Here is an 8094-nt window from a genome sequence, read left to right on the forward strand (position 1 = left end):
TACAGGAAGACTCATGGATTTGGCAGTAGGAGAGTTCAAGCGGAGGACCTCCAATTGTTTAGTTAGGGGTTCTACCATCTAAGTTCCCTACTCCAGGCCTTGTTCTTCACTTTGAACTTATCAACACATTGCCTTATGGATTTCAAGGATTCTGATGTAAATTATCTCAGAGGAAACTATCATGAGAAATGTTGATGCTCTATTTTTTCTCACTCCTATAGATGTTAATAACCCACTTCATGGAGATGTATGGCATAGGGCATTTTGATACAGTATCAGATGATTCTGAAGCGATACCACTATCCTTTTGACATCAGTCATTCTACATTTAAAGAAGAAGACATTGAATATCTTGAGTTAACTGATGAGGTCTTTAAAAGGCAAAAGTTAGAGCAGCTTTTCAGATTATGGATGCCATGAAATACCCTATTGGATTCAATTTCTGAGTGAGAAAACAGCTGTTTTCCATTATCCACCTAAGTATAAAACTTACTTGGACTTATTTTCTTTGCATTTTAATGTAAATGACAAAAGTGCCCATTTTTTGACTTTATTAGGGGACTCTTAGTATTACATAATTAAATAGTTGTCAAAATTCACTGAGCTGAATAGAGAACATAATTTATAATAATACATGGATGTATTTTATTAGTAAATACTGAAAAGGAAAAAAAACAGTATTTCTACAGAAGATTCATCCTGGCAATAGTCACTTTACAGTAGGCTGGTACTACCTGCCTTCTTTCAACCACATGCTATTGTTGAATGTGATATTGTTTTAGATCTACTCAAGAGCTATGGGGCTCATCTTGGATTCCATTGAAAACACACCAAAGTGCATACTGATATTACAACTTTTTAAAGATCAGAAATTATTTATTATATGGTACCAAAACACTAAATCACGTCCATAACAAATAAGGACTTTCATATTATTTTAAGCAGTTGTGCAAGAAGGTTCTAATTCAACAAAGAGGGACACCTCTTATACTTTAACAACTTCTTTGAATTTTCTCTTTATTGTCAAGATAAAAAGAAATCTGGATCCACTTTAGTGAAAGTTTCCAATTGAACTCTTCGTTATGTGTCCCCTGCATCTAGGAATACATAGGATTCCACTTTGTTTTTAGATTGTTGGAGCAAGTTCCAAGACTTGCACATATAGTGAATGGAAGCCACTGGTTGATGTATGCTCCTGCACATGGCCACTGTTCTGGCAGGAGCAGACATAAGGACATGGATACTACTCAAGGACAAAATCCTTGGGAGCAACCGTAGGATCTTGAAGCCAACAAGGACAGAATGCACTTTCTGATACACTTTATGTTCCTGCAACACTGCCAAGGCAGCACCAGTGGCATCATTCTGTGCACCTCACATCCCTGTGGAAACCTTGGCAACAGTCCTCCAGGCTCAAGACCAGAAGATCCAGTGGGTTCATTCCAAGCTGTGATTGGTCCATTGCAAATATTGTGAGTGGTCTCTGCAGTCCATTACATTGCTGAGAGTTCCTGGTGACCTGCAGGACTGAGTGCTACATTGACAGTTTCCTTTAGGTTATTGCTCTGGGGTTTTTATTTTCTTAGCTAAGTTTAGGTAGATTTACTCCTTGCCATCTTAGCAGAAAGATGGAAGAACATAGTGTATTATCCTCAAGCTCTTCAGAGAAGGAGATTTTCAATGAACAAGATAGTTTGAAGGTGATCATTAGCTATGGCAGGAGATTTTCCCTGAACAATATAGCATGAAGGAGGAAATCATTGACTATGGAAGCTATGGATATGGAAAGTTGGCCTAGCACCACCGCGTAGTCAATAAGGTTGTAGTGAAAATAATCCTGAAGATGAGAGTTCAACAATTGTTAAATCAAACATGAGATGGACAGGCCGGGAAGGTTGCTCAGTGGTATATGTTTGCCTTACATAAATGAGGCCCTGGGTTCGATTCCTCAACACCACATAAACAGAAAGAGCTGGAAGTGGTGCTGTGGCTCAAGTGGTAGAGCAGTAGACATAACCTGAAGAGTTCAGTGACAATGCCTAGGCCCTAGAGTTCAAGCCCCAGGACCCACAAAAAATTTTTAAATGAGATGGACATTATTAAGATTTTCCGTCACCCAAACATGATCAGGTCATACCAGGTGAGGGAAATGGATGAGCACAAATATTTGGTAGTGGAACTGGCCATCCAGAGACCTCCTTAGACAAATGTGAAAATCATACTGCCTTTTCAAGAATGAAGTCAGGAGTTTATTCAAACAGATTGTGAGGACTGTGCACTACTTTAATGAAACTGAAAATAACTGAAACATTAAACCCAATAACATCGTGTTGGATGACAAAGGCAATGTGAAGTTCAATGACTTTGGCATGAGCATAAGGATTTCCGTAGGGTAGTTGCTGAAGGACATATTTGGTACCTTAATTTTGTCCCTATAAAATATTGCTTCCATGAATATTACAATGGCTGCAAAGTAGATAGCTGGTGCGTGGGAGTCCTCATTTGTATTCTACAGGGATGGCAAATATCCCATTTGAAAGTATGAATTTTAACCTTATACAGGTAATTGTCTTGGAGGCCACATACATTTCTCCATTCATCTGTCTCCAAAAGAACAAAATATCATCTTGAAATGGTAAACTGCATAGCCAAAGCAGAGGCATAGTATACAACAAACAATGGAGATCAGCTCAACCAAATTGAGGGATATTTCCTATGTCCTGATGAGCCACTTGTAATGAGTTAAACCCTATTATTCTTGCACTCTTGTGTGAGATGAGGTACAGCCTGCCTGATACACACAAATCAATATTGGACAGGACATTCGATGAAATCATGGTCATAAATGTTTTGATTTTAAAAAAGTCTTAAAATAGAATGACAGCAGTGAAATTAAATCAGTGCCTTCAATTGTTTCAGTGTGCCCAACTCCTGCAGATAAATAGTATGTATATACATGTATATCACACAAATATATTACATATTAAATATATGTCCAAAACTTATTTTATACAAAATTAGGGGACAGTGTTATTAGATTTATCCTTGAAAAAAAGATCAACAAAAAATTAAAGATTGCTCACTTTGGCAGCACATATACAAAAATTGGAACAATACAGAGATTAGCATGGCCCTTGTGCAAGAATGACTCGCATATTTGTGAAGCATTCCTGATTTTAAAAAATAAATAAATAAAGACAGATAGAGATCCCAGTTTGAAGTGTGAAAGTAAGTGGAAGGCCCATAAATTCAAATCCTAGTACTGGCCCATAATCATACATTGAATTAATTTTTGTATGTCTTTTATTATAAAAAAATACTGTGCAGAGGGGCTACAATTAAATGAGTAAGGTAATTTCCTATCAAGTATATTTCCTATCAAGCATTGTTGCCTCCTCCTTTGTTTTTCCCCTACCATTCCTTCTCTCCCACCTCCACGAGTATTCTCCCCACCTCCGAAGTTCTAATGTTTGTTTTCAACGTAGGGTCTTGTACATTGCATTTTTACAATGGGTCAACCCGTATCCCTATTTAAGCATTTTATGTTTTCCCTTACCTTCTCCAAATTAGAAAAATGTATATACAAGATGCAGGGTACCAGAATCAAATGCAGTGAAAACAGGAGTTATACCATGGGGGAGGTACAAAGAAAGCAACAAAGAAATCAATTTATAAATATGTTGGAAACAATCACAAGAAAGAAAAAATTATCTTGGGGTTCATTTCGCCTAACATCAACTTGTCTAAAAATGTCTGTTTTTCTCAGACATATACTAGTTATTGCAAATAAGGGAAACCATGGGATCTATGTTTCTTTGGGTATGGCTTATTTCACTTAATATAATTTGTTCCAAGTCTTTCCATTTCCTAACAAATTGGACAAAGAAATTCTATGGAGGCATGGAATTGTGTATATATACCACATTTTCTTGATCCATTCATCAACTGAGGGGTATCTGTGTGGGTTCCATATCTTAGTTATGGTAAATAATGCTGCAATAAACATAGTCGTGCTGGTAGCATTAGTATGATCTTGTTTGTGAACATTTGGGTAAATGCCCAAAAGTGCTAGTTCTGGGTCATAGGGGAGCTCTATGTGGAGTCTTTTGAGGAACCTCCATAAACTTTCCAAAGTGGTTGAACACGTTTACACTCCCACAACAATACAGTAAGGTTTTCTTCTATCCACATCGCCTCCAGAATCTGTTGTTATTAGAGTTCTAGATTATAGCCATTCTAACTGTGGTGAGATGGTACTTCTGCTCTTTTTATTTGCATTTCTTTTATGGCTAGGGAGGTTGAGCATTTCTTCATGTGTCTATTGGCCATCCTTCTTTTCTCTTCAGAGAAGTTTCTTTTTGAGTCTTTAGCCCACTTATTTAGTGAGAAGTGGTTTCTTTGAGGATTTGTTGTTGGGAGATATAATTTTTTGAGTCGCAGGTATATTTTAGATATGAGACTCTTTTCTGTTTAATGGCTAGTGAAGATCTTTTCCCAATCCATAGGCTTTCTATTGATCTTGTTAACTATGTCCTTTGCCATGTAGAAGCTCTGCAATTTCATGCAATCCCATTTGTCCAACCTTTCTTTGATTTGTTGTGTTTCTGGGTCTCCATTAAAAAAAATTCGGCCTGTGCCAAGGAGACCTAGGGTTTCTCCTATTCCATCCTATTCCATCAGAGTGTCTGATTTGACTCAGAAGTCTTTGATCCATTTGGAGCTGATTCTGGTGCAGATTGATATATAAGGATCTAGCTTTAGTTTTCTACAAGTGATTAACCAATTTTGCCAGCACAATTTACTTAAGAGGCTTTCTTCCATTCTATTTTTTAGCTCCATTATCGAAGATTAGGTAGCTATATATCTGTAGGTTCATTTCTGCCTCTTCAATTCTATTCCATTGTTCCTGATGTCCGTTCTTGTGCCAGTACCAAGCTGTTTTAATTACGATGGCTTTGTAGTAGAGTTTGAAATTTGGTATTGATATTCCTTCATCACTGTTCTTTATGTTAAGGATTTTTTTTCTATTCTGGGTTTTTTATTGTTCTATATGAATTTTTGGATAGCCTCTTTAATTCTTTGAAGAAAGGGGTTGGAATATTGATAGGTATTGCATTAAATTGGTAGAAACCCTTGGAAAATATTGCCATTTTCAAGATGTTGATCTTTCTAATCCAGGAGCATGGGAGGTTTTACCACTTTGTAAGTTCTGTTTTGATTTCCCTTTTCATGTTTTTAAAGTTTACATTATAGAGGTCCTTCCCTTCTTTGGTTAAATTAATTCCTAGGTATTTTTTGGGTGGGCTGTTATGAATGGAGTTGCTTTCCTGATTTCAACCACGCTTTTCTCATTGTTGGCATACAGAAAAGCCATTGATTTTTGAGGGTTATTTTTATACCCTGCTCCTTTGCCAAATTTTAAATCAGCTTGAGTAATTTTGGTGATTTGCTTTTCTTTTATGGCTAGAAATGTTGAGCATTTCTTCATGTGTCTATTTGCCATCTCCTTTCCTCTTCAGAGAAGTTTCTCTTTAAAACTTTAGCCCACTTATTTATTGCGCAGTTGTTTCTTTGTGGATTTCTTGTTGGAGGTTTTATTTTTGTGAGTTCCAAGCACATTTTAGATATGAGATCCTTGTCTGTTGTATGGCTAATCTTCTCCTAATCGGTGGGCTTTCTATGGATTTTGCTAGGTATGTCCTTTGCCATGCACAAGCTCTGCACTTTCATGAAATCCCATTTGTGTAACTTTGATTTGTTGTGTTTCTGGGTCTCTATTAAGGAAATTTTGACTTGTGCCAAGGAGACCTAGTGTTTCTCCTATTCTTTCCATTACTGTTTTCAGGGTGTCTGCTTTGACTCTGAGGTTGACAATTACTTTTGTAAACCGAAACTTGTTTGTTTTTTCCATCTTTTGTGTTCATAGGAGTGTCTGTATTATGTGTAAACAGGCTGTTCTACAAGGTATCTTTCAGGGTGGTAGAGTAGTTATTATATGGCTGTATGTATTTTATAACGACATAGAGCTTTCTCATGACTTACCTACATGAATCTTTTAATGTTATATAAGGGCCAAGAAGAATGCCAAACTTACATTTTTGTGTCTATCTCCATCCTATTTCTCCCTATTGTCTAGAGGTTTATGTAACACTCAGCATAACTGACACTGGCACATGGAACAGACATGGACTTGATGGATCTTGGCTGTGAGATGGCCCCAAATACAGTAAATATCAGAATCAATGAGATCGAAGCAGTTGTCCAAGGTGCCTAGTTGTATTAACATCCTTGGCTTCCAATGGTCTCACCTGCCTCGGTCAGAAGCCTGTTAATGGTCTGTCACCATCAAAGCTCATACTGAAGTTTAACTATTCAATGTAGCAGTGTCAGGAGGTAGAAACCTTAAAAGATGTTTCAGTCATAAATGGATAAATGTTATCTCATCAACTCTCAAGGGACTAACGTTATCACTGTTATCAGTTGTTAAAAGCAACCTATGCCCCTTAATCCCTGTCATTCTAGCACATGCCATAATGCTGAGATCCTCTGTGATATGATGCACCTACGGGGCCTTGTCCCATGTGCTACCATGCTATATAGACTTTCCAGCTACTACTATTAGGCTTGAAATAGACCTTATATTCCTCATGAAGTATACAGGTTAATTGATTTTAAACAATGACAAAATGGACTGAGATTTTATTCCTTTTGTCTTTTTCATGGAACTGAGGATTAAACTGAGGGCCTTAAACTTACTAGGCACATAACTTGCCACTTGTGCCTACATGCACCCAACTCTTTTTCTTTCTTTCTCAGTTTGCTTTTCATATAGGATCTTGTGCTAACTTCACCCAAGTCACCCTTAGTACCCCATGCTCCTATACCTCTACCTCTCAATATCTGGGATTACATGACTGTGACACCACAGTTTGCCCATTAGACCATACTACTCTTTAGGGGAAAGAGATACAGATCCCTGAGATGTTTATGTGGGTTTGTGTGTCTGGTTGTGTGCTTGTGTGTGTGTGTGTGTGTGTGTGTGTGTGTGTGTGTGTGTGTGTGTGTGTATCCACGTGAACTGTTCTTGATGATTTACTTAGTACTGAGGGTGAATCTTCCTTAAGAATCTGTATTCTTAATTCATTCCACTGAAAAAGAAATATTTCTCTGTGTACTAAAGGCTCATAACTATAATTCTAGCTCTTCAGAATGCTGAGATTTTTGACATTATTAATGTTATCCCAGGTATTAACCCAATGTTATCCCAATGTTATGCCAGGTGAGCCAGGAAAAGTCCATGACACTCTTATCTCCATTTCATCACCAGAAAAGTCAGAAATGGAGCTGTGGTTTAAGTAATAGAGTAATATTCTTGAGGAAAAACATAGGAATAGCACCTAGGCTTTTATCAAGGCTCAGGACCCATACATAATATCCAGAAAGCATTTGTGCTATTACAATGAGCTCTTATGCTATTGCAAGTCACAATTATGTCTAATGGATTGTCTCTACAGGCCAGTTGCAGTAAAAAAAATTTTTTTGTAGTGCTCACTTTGGCAGCACATATACTAAAATTGGAATGATACAGAGATTAGCATGGTCCCTGCACAAGGATGACATGCAAATATGTGAAGCGTTCCATATTTTTTTTTTAAAGAATCTTGTATTACTTCATAAGATATGTTCTTTCTGGACCATCTTTATGCCTCATTTTTCTCTCTGGAATGATATTGAAATAAAGAAAATATTCAGTGAGGAATTTGGTTTCTGGATCCCTCCCTCATTCATTATTGACATGTTCTGTCTTTTTATTTTTTGGCAGTGCTGGAGCATGAACTGAGGGCCTGGGCACTGTCACTGAGCTTCTTTTTTGCACAAGCCTTGCACCCTTTGACCTGAGCCACAGGGCAACTTCTGGCTTTTTCTGTTTATGTGGTACTAAGTAATTGAACCCAGGGCTACATGCATGCTAGGAAAGCACTCTACCACTAAACCACATTCCAAGCCCCATGTCCTCTTTTTAACATATGTCTAACATGTTTAGCTCTGTCCCATCTCTGAAGCCACGGCCATTGCTCTTGAATCTATCCTCAA

General features: G+C 37.5%; 2 non-coding genes across 2 annotated transcripts; both read left to right on the forward strand.

Moving 5' to 3' along the window:
• Nucleotides 1-3075: 3075 nt before the first annotated feature.
• Nucleotides 3076-3179, forward strand: LOC138813125 (U6 spliceosomal RNA). The gene has a single exon (XR_011367734.1). It is a non-coding gene; the product is annotated as a U6 spliceosomal RNA (small nuclear RNA).
• Nucleotides 3180-7544: 4365 nt separating this feature from the next.
• LOC138813124 (U6 spliceosomal RNA) lies at nucleotides 7545-7648 on the forward strand. The gene has a single exon (XR_011367733.1). It is a non-coding gene; the product is annotated as a U6 spliceosomal RNA (small nuclear RNA).
• The last annotated feature ends 446 nt before the right edge of the window (nucleotides 7649-8094 follow it).

Source organism: Dipodomys merriami, unplaced genomic scaffold, assembly GCF_024711535.1.
Source record: "Dipodomys merriami isolate MVZ:Mamm:240054 unplaced genomic scaffold, mDipMer1.0.p SCAF_589, whole genome shotgun sequence".
NCBI classification, from domain to species: Eukaryota; Metazoa; Chordata; class Mammalia; order Rodentia; family Heteromyidae; genus Dipodomys; species Dipodomys merriami.